Source organism: Falco naumanni, chromosome 2 (genome assembly GCF_017639655.2).
Source record: "Falco naumanni isolate bFalNau1 chromosome 2, bFalNau1.pat, whole genome shotgun sequence".
Taxonomy (NCBI): domain Eukaryota; kingdom Metazoa; phylum Chordata; class Aves; order Falconiformes; family Falconidae; genus Falco; species Falco naumanni.
In genome coordinates this window covers 24,872,854-24,886,247 of record NC_054055.1, presented here as the reverse complement: position 1 = coordinate 24,886,247, position 13,394 = coordinate 24,872,854, and the positions used below count along the sequence as shown (strand labels likewise).

General features: G+C 38.6%; 1 protein-coding gene and 1 long non-coding RNA gene across 6 annotated transcripts in view; both read left to right on the top strand.

The window, feature by feature from the left end:
- Positions 1–13,394, top strand: part of CNTN5 (contactin 5) — a 674,696-nt gene that overhangs the window by 398,129 nt on the left and 263,173 nt on the right. The gene's annotated exons all lie outside the window — the stretch shown is intronic.
- LOC121083671 lies at positions 6,465–10,188 on the top strand. The gene is made up of 3 exons (XR_005826445.1): positions 6,465–6,559; positions 8,503–8,507; positions 10,153–10,188. It is a non-coding gene; the product is annotated as an uncharacterized LOC121083671 (long non-coding RNA).

The following is a 13,394-nucleotide window of genomic DNA, read 5'->3' as shown; positions in this document are numbered from 1 at the left end:
GACTCCCTCCATGTCATCCTGGCCTTCATTTTTTGCCTAAGATCAGTGTAGTCTCTAAAAGACACTAATATATATAACAAAATCTCCAGCAAAATTAGCACTCATTACTGCTTCTCCTGGAAGTCTGAGACAGTCAATAGTGTCATGTGTGATTCTTTGGCATTTGCCCATCTGATCAGAAATCCTTGAATCTTTGACCATTTTCTGCTTCTAGTTTCATAGAATGGCTTGGATTGGGAGGGACCTTTAAAATATCTCCTGCCATGGGGTTTTGCACATAGCAATTAGGCATGGAGAAAGGAGACACATGGGCAAGAAGTGAGGAGATGAAGAGATTTTTATTCTACAGACTCTACAGAAGACAATTCCCAGGGATAGTAAAGGTCATTGTTTGTCATTTGTGCTCTCAATCAACTCAGTAGCCATGGTGGCCATAATCACAGCTATCTTGGTGTAACTGAATAAATAATCTGGTGCAGAAATCTTTGCAAAGAGAATTGCTTAAGAAAGTAATGGAAAACCCTACTACAAATACAACAGAGTACATAAGTAAGAGACCTTTCTTTTCCTCTGCAATCTCTATACTGAAGAATTGGTGTTATCATCTAAACAGACAGAAATTTATGTTTTGAGAACTTTGAACATTTACACAGCCCATAGGTAAATTTCAGAATTGTCACCATTGCTCTGTGTATTCAGATTTCAAAATTTTGCACTCTCCTAGAGCAAGTATTTCACTCAAAGGTCAAGCAATGTTTTAAAAGACTAAGCACAAGAGAGCTGGTGCTATTTTTTTAGTCTGCACCATCTCTTTTTAGAGGTTAAAGTAATAGCAGCAGCTGATATTTGTTTTTGCTGTGTTAGTGAGTGCTCATCAATAACATAATGGGCAGTTCTGATTCTACAAAAAAACAGGTGTTTTGGCCAGGTATCATGCAGTGTACCTGCTGGTGTAGAGTTGTGATCATTTTTAGAATTCTTCATCTCACCTCTATTTTTGGTCTGGATACAATCTTGTCTATATTACCCTTTACTAGCCCCAGGAATGTTATGTTTGTGTATTGTTTCCTGTTGCTGTTCTTTCCAGTGACAGCAAAATTACAAATGGAACCAGACAGATTTTAATCCTTATTGTTACTATCAGCAATATACTGTGGTTCTTTTAACTTCTCTGGCTTCACTATATCAGACTTTCTGATTCTCTTTGCACCTTCAATATGCTCTTCTGCTCTACCCCATTGTCAGGAATAAAGTGATCTTGAAGAGAAGAGCGAAGAGACACAACTGAGTCACTTTCATTTTCTTCTTAAGTCTATGTATCTTCCATAACCTGAAATCTGACAGTTTCTATCCTGTGTTTATTTATTCTCTTTCTTTTCCTGGTTCCAATACTCTTCACTGCCAGTCATCTATGGGGAATGTATGTGGATAAGAAAATGAAAGTAATACTGGGGTTTAAAATTCCACACTTTCTGCAGAGGTTTTGCCTTCAAATGTGGTTCCACTGGCTAATAATGAGCATAAAAGTAAAAAAACTCCCATTTTAAAGAGTTGAATTTTCATACTTCAGAATTTAGGCAGAGTCAAGAATAATTTTCAGCTTCAGAGGGCCTTCTTGCTATTTCCTGTGAGGAAGTCATGGAGAATGAAAAAGTTGGATAAATTTAAATCTCATTAAATAGATGAACCTCCTTGATTCTGCTGCCCACAACATCAGTCCACAAAGTTTATCCTCACTAATTTTCTGCTTCCCAGAAGCTCACTGACAGAAGACAAAGAATGGAGAATGGAGAGATCTGACATCAGTTGTTCTCAAAAGATGTGCCCTTCCCTGCTGTCACTTGCTATAGCTTTCAGAAACTCAATTTGTATTCTATACTGACAGCTAAAAGCAGAAACATAGAAATATCTGATCCACACAGATCCCATACTGCAACAAGGATCAGAGCTTTTGGCAGCCCCTTCATCCTTTGTGAGAGCCTGTTGGTGCTAAATTGGAAGAAGGGAGACAAAAAAGTGCAGCCTTGGGAACAACGTGAGGGCTGCATGCTCTAAAATATTTTTAGATCCATTTTTCTGCTCAGGTTCTTTCCCTCTGGAGTAGGTTATAAAAATGTAAATAAATGAATAATAAAATGTCAGTGGCTTTGTTTTTCATTCTTATGGACGGCTTTAGGGAGATAATCTTCAGGACCTAGCTCTGTTCATTTGTATGGAAGGGATGTGAAATTAATGTAGAAGAGACTAGGCCAAAAACATACTCTAATCTCTCCAGATATGCATTTACAGTATTTCCCTGTAGGATAGGAGGGTCAGCAGCTCAAATAGAGTTTAAGGAAAAAAATATTAAAATAGTAACTTTCAAAAATGTAAACTTCCTTCAGACAAGAGTAAGATTTTGAAAGTATGCCTAGGAAGTCTCTGTATGTCTGATGTGAGCCAACATAGTAATTTAAAACATTGCTTGACCTATGAGTTAAAATTGTTCTCGGAGGGTTTGCAAAATTTTGAAATATGAATACACTGAGTGATGGTGACAATTCTGAAATTTACCTGTGGGCTGTGTAAATATCAAAGGTGTCAAAACAGAAAACTCTTTAGCAGACAATACCAATTCTAAATTACAGACATGCAAGAAGTATGTAATAGAAACACAGTTTTTTCTTGCTAAAATTAGGAGTCCAAAGTGTCAGAATGGTGCCCTAGAAGACAAGTGTGTGCAGTACAGTGGAGGCTCCGTCATCACAGATCTGTGGACTCCAGTCTGAAGGCAAATAAAATGAAATTACATGAAGTTGACTTTCCTGACTAATGAGGTCCACAAATCCAGCCTGTTTGGGAGACAAAGAGATGGACACTGAGATAAAAATATGTTGGTATGTTATTGCAAAGTTGAATTTCCCATATGCTTCATTAGTAGATATTGTAACTTTTTCCCCTCAAGCTATTTTCCATCAAAACTGGGTAGGAATATTTTGGCTCTGGAAGCCACGTGCCTGAAAGTTTATCCCAAAATATGTCCTTCCTACTGGTGACTGATAGGTCGTGTCTGACTGTGTTACACTGGCTAAAACCTCCCAGAAAAACAAGACTGTATTATTTCAAAGCAAGGGAAATTTCAGATAAGCAAAGATATTTTCTCTATTATCATGATTGACATTCATTGTCATTTAGTAATGCAAAACCATAGATGGGAACATAAAACCCTCAGAATGCAAATTCCTTCGAAATGACAAGGCTTACTGATTCAATATCCTTTCTTTATGGAAAGGTTTTTGAAATGCAAGCTATAACCTCAGGCTTCAAAACAGTCACAGTAACTGTGTTTACAGTAAAGTTCTATATACCAACTAGATGACTTAGAATAAATCTTTCTGTTCTGTGCTATTCATGCTTAAAAATTTAGTTATGTGACAACAGTAAAGTACATTGTGGCAAAAAGAACTACTATAAATTCTCCTGGAAAGGTGTCTACAATTTAGACAGCTTTGACGGATTTCAAAATCTTCTTTACCTAAAAATTCCTGCTGTATTCCATGTCTATTAAATGGCAACTACTTTTTGAAATGAAAATCAGCAATAAAGCCAACACAATTCAAGACATGACAAGTCTTTTCTTATTGTCGCCCATGTGTGTACTCCCCTAAGTACTTGGCAAACTAACGCTACTTTGAAATATAATATCTTTCTGTTTTCCTTAGAAAATACCTTTGTGTTGATGTCTAAAATCAATTGTGATGATTTTTCTCTGCTGTATTTTACTTTTCCGTTGTTTATTCACTTGATGTACATATGGGGACCAAGTTTGGCTGTCATGGTGTTTGAGTACTGGTTCCAACTGTAATCCCATTACACGTGTTATAGTGCCAATGCTTGCAGATGATTTGTTTCCCACATAGATGGCTCTAATGCATTTATACGTTTTATTAGAATCCTGTGCTAAATTTATAATAGCCTTGCCTGCTGGTATAATTTTCTCTGTAGACTTATTGCTGTTAGTAATAAAACATGCTTTTGTTCTAGCTTTATAATTACCATGTCATGCATTTCTTCTAGTTAATTCCTAATAGGAACTCTTCCTGATGACTTTATGAAAAGACTAAGCAAAGCACTAAGGAAAATTTCTTTGGGGCTGTAGTAAGTCATTGTCTAGTCTACAAAGAGGTGTGCGACTGCCTGCTGCTGGATGGGATAATGTTACAGGGTGTTTTGTTGGGCTACATTATGATATTGTCAAATCATTTTGACTGTGAGTATTTATTTGAGACTTCAGATCTCCATCGTCCTTCAAACACCCTGTAGGATAAAATTGTGAGGTCTATATGTAATGCTGAGATCTTTTAGTTGCATGTATAATATGTAAAGCTGTTACGATCTCCCAACTTTTTTGTGTTTGCCTTATCTGTTAACTATTATTCTCAGGTACTGGAAATCTATACAATGCCTTGCCCAGTTTGCTCAAAGAGGCCAGCCTCTTTATACTGTCAATATATATATATTTCATAGCAATAATGATAAATTACAATTAATATTTATGGCATCTATATGCTATTGACATTTATGACACCTATAAAATGGATCCTTCAGTTGTCTGAAAGTTATTGGAAAGTTGAAATGATTATAAATAGCCTGAGACTGAACTAAGTCCAACTTTGAAACCTGTTTGAGGTTCATAGGTGCCACTGACTTTCACTAAGAGTAATGGTAATATTCCCGTAGGCCACCTTTAGGAACCCTAGCCTCCCTAGGCCCCGCTATAATGAATGAAGAAGAGAAACCCACCCAAAAAAGAAATCAGATAAACATTGCCTGGGCTGTTACTCTCAGATGCTTTCCAGGGAAATACACTGAATTTCATTTAATGATACATGGAACATAAGGCTCTCTGGTCTATCCTTAAAATACTAGGACAGGAGGTAGGAAAAGTATAAAATTAAACACCTAGATACACAAACCTTAATGAAGAAGAGATAACAGAAGCAATGTCAAAGAGGACACAAGGTCTCAAGTCACTGATTGAAGGGCCACTGAAGGAACCTTTAAGGTGTATCCATGGAAAGGCTCATCCACCACACTGTAACTGATAAGGACCAAACCAAGATCATCATGGGTTGCATGGGGAAGGGCAAATCAATGGGACCTCTGAGGGGTACTGCAAATATAGCTGTTACAAGATGTTTCTGAGGAGGGCCAAATGCAGAGAAAGGAATGGACAGAGGTAGGTCAGGGAGGAACAGACTTGGGAAAAAGAGAGGATGGGAGATAATATCAGGGATGGCTAGTAGATGAGGAGAGAGCAGTGGCTGTTGTCTATCTGGACTTCAGGAAGCTTTTGACACTGTGTCCCATAAGATCCTCCTAGAGAAGCTGTTGACGTATGGGCTGGAGAGCAGACAGTGAGATGGATTGAAACTGTATGAATGATCAGGCCAGAGGATGGTGATTAACAATGCAATGCCTAGTTGGAAGACGGTAACTAGTGGTGTACCCCAGGGATCAATACTGATTCCAGCCCTGTGTTATATCTTCTTTAATGATCTGGATGATGGGACAAAGTGTACCCTCCATATGTTTGCAGATCACACACAGCCAGAAGGAGTGGATGTTGATGCCATAGGGTCATGCTGCCATCCCATAGGGTCATGCTGCCATCCAGAGGGACTTCAACAGGTTGGAGAAATAGGTTGACAAGAACCTCAAGGGGAAATGCAAAGACCTCCACTTGTGGAGGGACAACCCCAGGCACCAGTGTATGTTGGGAACCACCCAGCTGGAAAGCAGCTAATGTTAATTAAGCCGCTAATTAAATATTAAATATTAATATTATGACCATGGTGAAAAACTCCTTTCTGCCTTATGTTTAATCCCATTGCACAAAACCCTGATGCTTTTGATCTCTGACAGCAAAGTATTCTGTACACATGTGTTTATTCTAGGATTAAGTTTGAATATCTATCTGAATGTTCTTACTGAATTCTCAGAAAGTCTGAGAAATGTAGACTTTCAATTACTGTACCATTACCCTTTATGCCTGGGAGCATCCATCTGGAAAGCAGTTTGGAAGAGAAGGACCCAGGGGCCCTGATAGACACCAGGTTGAACGTGACCCAGCGATGGGCCCTTACACCAAAGGTGGCCAATGATATCCTGGGCTGCACCAGGCAAAGCATGGCTGGCGGCTGATGGGGGGCGATCCTTCCCCTCTGCTCAGCACCGGTGAGGCCACAGCTGAAGGGCTGTGTCCAGTGCTGGGCTCCCCAGTAGGAGAGACATGGGCAGGCTGTAGAACAGAGAGAGTTCTACAACGTGCCGTGCAGTAAAGGTGATGAAGGGCCTGGGGCATCTCTCCTGTGAGGAGAGGCTGAGAGAGCTGGGGCTGTTCAGCCTGGAGAAGAGAAGGACAGGGGATCTTACCAATGTCTATAAATACGTGGAAGGAGGGTGCAAAGAGGACAAAGCCAGGCTCCCTTCAGTGATGCCCAGTGCTAGGACCAGAGGCCATGGGCCCAAACTGAAACTCAGGAGGTTCCCTCTGAACATCAGGAAACACTTTTTTACTGTGGGGGTGACCAAGGACAGGGTGTCCTTGGAGACATTGAAAAGCCATCTGGACATGGTCCTGAGCAACAGATTATAGGTGGCCTTGGTGTAGGAAAGGGCTTGGACTAGATTACCTTCAGAGGTCCCTTCAAACCTCAGTTATTTTGTGATTCTGTAATATAGGGAGGAACAGCTGGGTACAGGTAAGCTGCTGGTTGGTCCACTCATCTTGCCATGCCCTGCCCCTGCTCGTCTTAATCTGTTTTGCCTTCTCATTAAACCCTGTTCTGAACTGTTTTCCTAGGTGAGGGTAACATCCATTCTGCTGGCGGGTGGGTAGTGCCTGTAAAAGCACTGCCTGTTTGTGTTGATCCATTAATGTTCCGTGTTGACTGTGTGGTTTGCATGTGTGTGTGTGTCTGTGCCAGGGATAAATGCTCAGCCTTGCTGGTGCCTGGACCTGGTGTCATGGGGCCACATCAGCCTGGCTCAGGAGGACTGGGATGGAGAAACTCCTTGAGTCCCAGACCCACTATATACAGCAGCATTTTAATATGAGACTGTGTGCTTAAATACTTTTCTGAAAATGGGACTGAAGCCTGGACATCAATATTCCTTTAAAAATCTTATAAAATACTTTACAGTATTATTCTGAGTTTATAGTCAATTTTCTGCTCTTTCTTACCTGTAGTAATTAATCAAACTTTGAAAGTTATCTCTCTACATGCAAACAGAACCTTAAATATTGCCTTAATATTTCATCTTGTCATAACAAAGTCCTTTTTTTCAGTTTTATATGGCATCATTTTGCCGAAGTTGTGTCTTTTCAGACTGTAGCTTCTACAAGCATTTGATGGATGCACTATTTAGGACTAGTTTGCTGAAGTTCTGAGTGAGATAAACTTTGATAATTTGATTTTTTTTCCCCAAATGCATAAAATTTATTGCTGAGCTTGAAAATTAAAATCATCAGGTTTCTAAAGTTTAGTAAAACACTAGGTAGCTCCTTATTAACATGCACTTTTTGCTTTGTCTGGGTAACAAAACAGTTGTATTAGGGTATTATCTCAGTACTCCTATTACTATTTTAAAATAATTTGCACTTTGTTGGAGATCAGCTGTACAGCCTCTCTTTTTTCCATTATAAAGGACTGTATGAACAGCTCAAGTCTGTGTCCTCCAAGGAACTTCTAGTCTGCCTTGAATACTGCATCCTTTTGATGGCTTTCCTTTGAATTTGTGACTACTTTAGTGAGGGTGCCAGGCTCACCACCAGAGTAAGTTTACAATTGGAAATGCACACAAGGAGGCACCAGATCCTGTGGTTAAAAGTAACCACTATGAAAACAGAGGAGAATAATTAAGAATTACCTGAAGAGCTTGTGGAATATGGTGGGTTTAGTACAACAAAGTTATTTCCAATTTAGGAAAACAGTGTGCAGATGTGTTTGTGTTATGGATTTACCCCATGGTAATAAATGTCGCTGCATGGTGCATTCTAATTTATTTAGTTGCAAAGACTGGAAGAATTTTTGGTGTTTTGAAAGGGTTTTGTGTTCACTTTTATTAGTACATCTTAGACAAAGAAGACAAGAGACAAGCTTCAGCATGTACATTTTCATGGAACTGTTGTTTCCATGCAGAAAGACAGTGGACTAAAGTCCATTGTAACAAAGTGTTTTTTTAGTATGTTTTTTTATTTTTGAAAACACTTTAGAACCAACATAAAATCTTAACCCCCTTAACAGTCTGCAGACCTACATGCCTCTTTAAATACTTAAAAATGCTGAAGAATTGCTTTGTCAATGTATTTCTTCAGAGCAAGAGAGTGAATTTTACTCTGTGTGTGTAAGGATTGTTTAATTGCTAGCAATAGCTGTTTAGACCGACAATATACCCAGTGATTAATTCATAGGATTGCTAAGGGAAATTTAAGCCACATAAAGGTGTCGAAGATGCAAGGCAAGGTGGACAGTGCACTGTAAAATATTTAACGAATGCTAAAGCAAACTAAATTTAACGAATGCTAAAGCAGAGAGCTAAAGAAGGACGCAAAGGTTGAAAAGAATACATTAGCTGCTGAAAAAAACATATATAAAAATGTTTTGAACCACGAGATATTTTAAAGGGGATGAAAGACTGCTTCCGCTGGGCACATAAACACAGAGAACTGGGTTAATATGTAAGTATGTGTATCACAGGGAACAGAAAAACTTGCATTATCCTAGGTAACTTTTAATTAATCTTGCAATTTAAAGAAAGCTTACTTTAGCTGTGAATCATAAATTTCTCTGTGCTAGTCACAAACTTATCCAGAAATTTCTATGTCAAAGTAAAATTGATTCTTCTAAAAAATTACATGTTAATTGACAAACTTTTAGTGGATTATTTTATTATTTTAATAAACCACTGATAGAATTTCTTGCTCTGTTACTCATGGTATTGAATGTTAACTTGATCTCTGTTTACTTGCACAGCTTCCAAACTGTGGACATTCCCTTATAATAAAAGGAAATTTTGCAAAATTCTTTAAACAAATCATACACTGTACAGCTGTTACCTTTCCAAATGAATCTTAATGTGTGAATTACATAAACCTGTCAAATTCTAGTTTTTCTGTCTTATTAACACATGATCTCTTCTCAGAAAGTATTTGTTTTCCACTACTTCAGGAAAACCTTATGACTTTATTGTTCATGTTAATTCCATTGTTTGATGAAAAATGTCACAGATTCTTTCATCCAAAGATGAAAATATGTCTACTTTTGCTATGATGTATAAAAACTAATAATATGCTTTTAAAATAATTTCCAGCTGATTTTTTTTAAAATCAGTGGCTAATTTCTCTTAACTATCAGTTTCTTCCATCCCAGTAGGTTTGAAAACAGGGAAGCCATTTGAATAGTGAAGTGTGCTTATGCCTTGATGAAAGCTCTGCCTGCAGCAGTAGCCTCCTTTTCAAACGAACAATTTTCATTCATATACATATACGCTGATAACTGTTTTTGTTTTCAGTATTTTGTTAATTGATCAGCATTATAATGGTAAAGATCTTATTTACATCAACCCCATGCAACACTACAGGCTTGGGGAAGAGCAGTTGGAAAGCTTCCAGGCAGAAAACAACCTGGGGGTGCTGGCTGACAGCCAGCTGAACATGAGCCAGCCCTGTGCCCAGGTGGCCAAGAAGGCCAATAGTATCCTGGCTTGTATCAGTAAGCGTGGCCAGCAGGACAAGGGGAGTGATTGTCCCCCTGTACTCAGCACTGGTGAGGCCGCACCTCAAACACTGTGTTCAGTTTTGGGCCCCTCACTGCAAGATGGATGTAGAGGTGCTGCAGCATGTCCAGGGAAGGGCAACGGAGCTGGTGAAGGGTCTGGAGAACAAGTCTTATGAGGAGCAGCTGAGGGAACTGGGGGTGTTTAGCCTGAAGGAAAGAAGGCTGAGGGAAGACCTTGTCATTCTCTACAACTACCTGAAAGGAGGCTGTAGCAAGGTGGGGGTCAGTCTCTTCTCCCAAGTGAGAAACAATAGGACAAGAGGAAACAGCCTCAAGTTACACCATGAGAGGTTTAGGTTAGATATTAGGGAAAAAAAATCTTCAATTAAAGGGTTGCCAAGCACTGGAACAGGCTGCCCAGGGAGGTGGCTGATTCATCATCCCTGGAGGTATTTAAAAGACATGCAGATGTGGTGCTTATTTAGAAGTGGATTAGGGACATGGTTAAGTAGTGGACTTGCCAGTGCTAGGTTATTGGTTGGACTTTATGATCTTCAAGATATTTTCCAACCTAAATGATTCTGTGATTCTAAGATCATTGTGTTTCTGTTTTTAACATGCAAACTGTAGGTGTTGTTGATCAGGTTTGAACCCAGCTCTGCCATCCTCCTCCTCTGCCTGCCAGGCCTCCTTATGGGAAGCCTGAATCCAGCTTCCCCAGCCCCAAGCTTCCCACTCCCCGTCCCAGCTCTGTATCCCTTAAAGTAGCCCTATGCCATCCCACAGCAACTAAACCACTCCATGGCAGGTCTTTGCTGGGCCCAGGTCTCTGCAGGACATAAGGCACACCTTGCTGGGGAGGAAGGCTGCTGTCAGGGCCCTGGTAGGCTTGAGCAACCCTGCCCAGCCTCTCCAGGGCTTCCCCCCACCCTGGCCAAGGCCCAGGGCCCCATTTCAGCCCAGTCACTGCCCCAGTGACACCGTAAGACACCAATCTGGTGTCAGTGCTACTTCTGCTAGGATATGATACATGGTTGTAGGGGTCCTGTTTTACTGACAGATAAAAGTGCAAGCAAAGAGACATAGTCCTCACTAGCAAGGCTATTGTGTAAAACAGACAAAAGAAGAAGTCTGATGAGTACACAATAAAACAGAAAGCAATAATAACTCTCACAGTGCATCTCCAGGTGGCCTGGATGCACTGGCATCACCAAAAAAACAAGGTTTCAGGTGTTGGTTTGGGGGAATACAAAGAGAGAGCAATAAAGATGTTTATGGAAAACAACTTATTTGCTTGAAGGACATAGAAGAACAAATGTGGTTTTTGAAAGAAACTTCTGGTAGTTTTAAGGCAGTACCAGAGCTTGTGTTTAGGCAGCAGCAGACAAACTGGTATTTTCAAGTTAGTTCAGGATGTTTCAAAATATTTCTGAGAAGTGAGCAACATCCGAGACTGTTTTTCTGGCAAAGTAGCTGTCTGATCTCCTAAAACCCCAGAGTTTTACTAATGTATACATATTTCTATTGCCAAGAAAATCAGCAGGTAGTTTCCTTCGCACACTGATTATTAAGATTTTGACTGCTTCAGTGTTCATAGTGGCATTAATAATTTAATCAAGCATTTTATATTAACAATGTCAATTACTAGTTTATCCTTTGTATTGGATTGATCTATTATTGTCTACCTAACATTGATATGCATATCATTTTAGGAAGGAAGGGCTATAAATAAGGATTTCTATCCATCTAATTACTTTAATTGATTAGTGCTAAAATAGTTGACCTTTGGTACTCGGTTCTCCCTTCACATTCAGAATTGACAGCTCACTGTGATGATCATCAGCCATGGGGAAAATAAGTTAAGATTTCAATTAAAAGCATGCAGTGTAGGCTAATCTATGGATCTTACATTAGTAATGCTCCAGACTTTCCTGCTAGAGAATACAAGTCACGTCTGAGCTGAAAAATATTGTATGAAAAGTACCTGAAGAAGTAGGATAGTGAAATATATCTAAAAATTGACAAACAGAAACCATTTAGGAGTCTTAGGGCACTTCTTCATGTGCCTACAAATTACACCTAGTAAGTAGCACTGCTCCTTCAGGCCACAGATATATAGAAAATATCTACAAGATATGTAGAAGCCGCCAATTTCTACAATCTCTCTCTTGGATGGCATGAGAATAGTGATGCTCTCATCTATCTACACTGTCTGGTCTAAGTGATATTTTTCAGACAAAGCTGACCTAAAATTCCTTTGTATTAGACAAACAGGCAGAAAAATTCCACATAATGGTAAAGTGTCAGACACATCTGTGCTCCTAAATAGTGCATAAAACAGAAGTAATAAATATTGAGCTACATGGAATATGCTAAATCATACAGTTTTTTAAAAAATATTATTTGCAGTTAATTTTTCCTTCAATAAGTTCATGAGAAGAGTTTTCAAAGAAGAGTTTTATGTTTTTTACATCTCAGAACCACTTTTCATTACGTGACTGCAGAGACTTTGAAAAAGGTGCAAAGCACTTATTTAACATAATCAGTGTGTTTGAAGCCTGTGCTATGGCAGAAACATACCCTAACTAGTTGAAAACTGTATACTATACTAGCATGCATTGAAAGTGAAAATATTAAGTGTTTTGATAGAAAACAAAAACAATCATCTCAAAACACTTTTAAAATTACTTAACTTTGGACAAATGTTCTTCCATAATTGGAATATATTATTGCTTTTATTTTTTTTGTTATTTGCAGTTGTAAGCAATCGGTAGCTCTAAGTGTTCTATTTTAAAGTATATTTTGTTTGATCTGGTGGATATGTTGGATGCAAAGTGGGAATAATTGAGCATATATTGAGTCACCTATTTGCTGCATTATAAGTATGAAGTGGAAGTAAGACAGAAAGATTTTTTTTTTCAGTAGGAAGGGAAACAGTGACTAACTCTACAAAACCATCTTTGTATTATTCAAAATAATTCCCCATAAAAATTCATGATATTTAAATCAAGTGTAACAGGATAATATTCCAAAAATACTGATTCATTTGCTAATAGCTGCTGGAAATATTCTTTACTATCCTTCAGTCAATGCTTAAATTCTTCAAAGCACTTTCCCTTTGCTACTTTAAAGGAAAACAAAATATATCCCTAATTTTTTTTATTTTTTTCCGTATCTGTCCATAGTATTCTATGTTCTCAAATTTGCTGCCTTATAAGACCAGAACTCTAAGAGAAAAGAAATTCTATGAAGTGAGAGGCTATTTTGGATTTTCAAATTAAATTATTGTGTATCTTCCTTGAATGCCGAACTACTGGAAAGCTCAACAGAATAATTACTGGATTTAAGATTTTTTTTCTTTTGGCCAAAGTCCTGGCAAAAAACTACTTTTCTCCACAAGGAAAGACCATCTTAAATAGATTAATTTTCTCCCTTTTCCATACTATCAAATCTATGGTGAAAAAGGTTGATGAAGACCAACAGCATATTTTCCCTGAGAGCTTCCAGCTTCTATATCATCCCCCACTGCTGCTTTGGGAAACAATACAAATCTCTTGATCTTCACTCCTCCACAGAACAACCAGACTTTTTGAGCCGAAAAGACACAAATGAAGCTTGACTGATTTATGATGA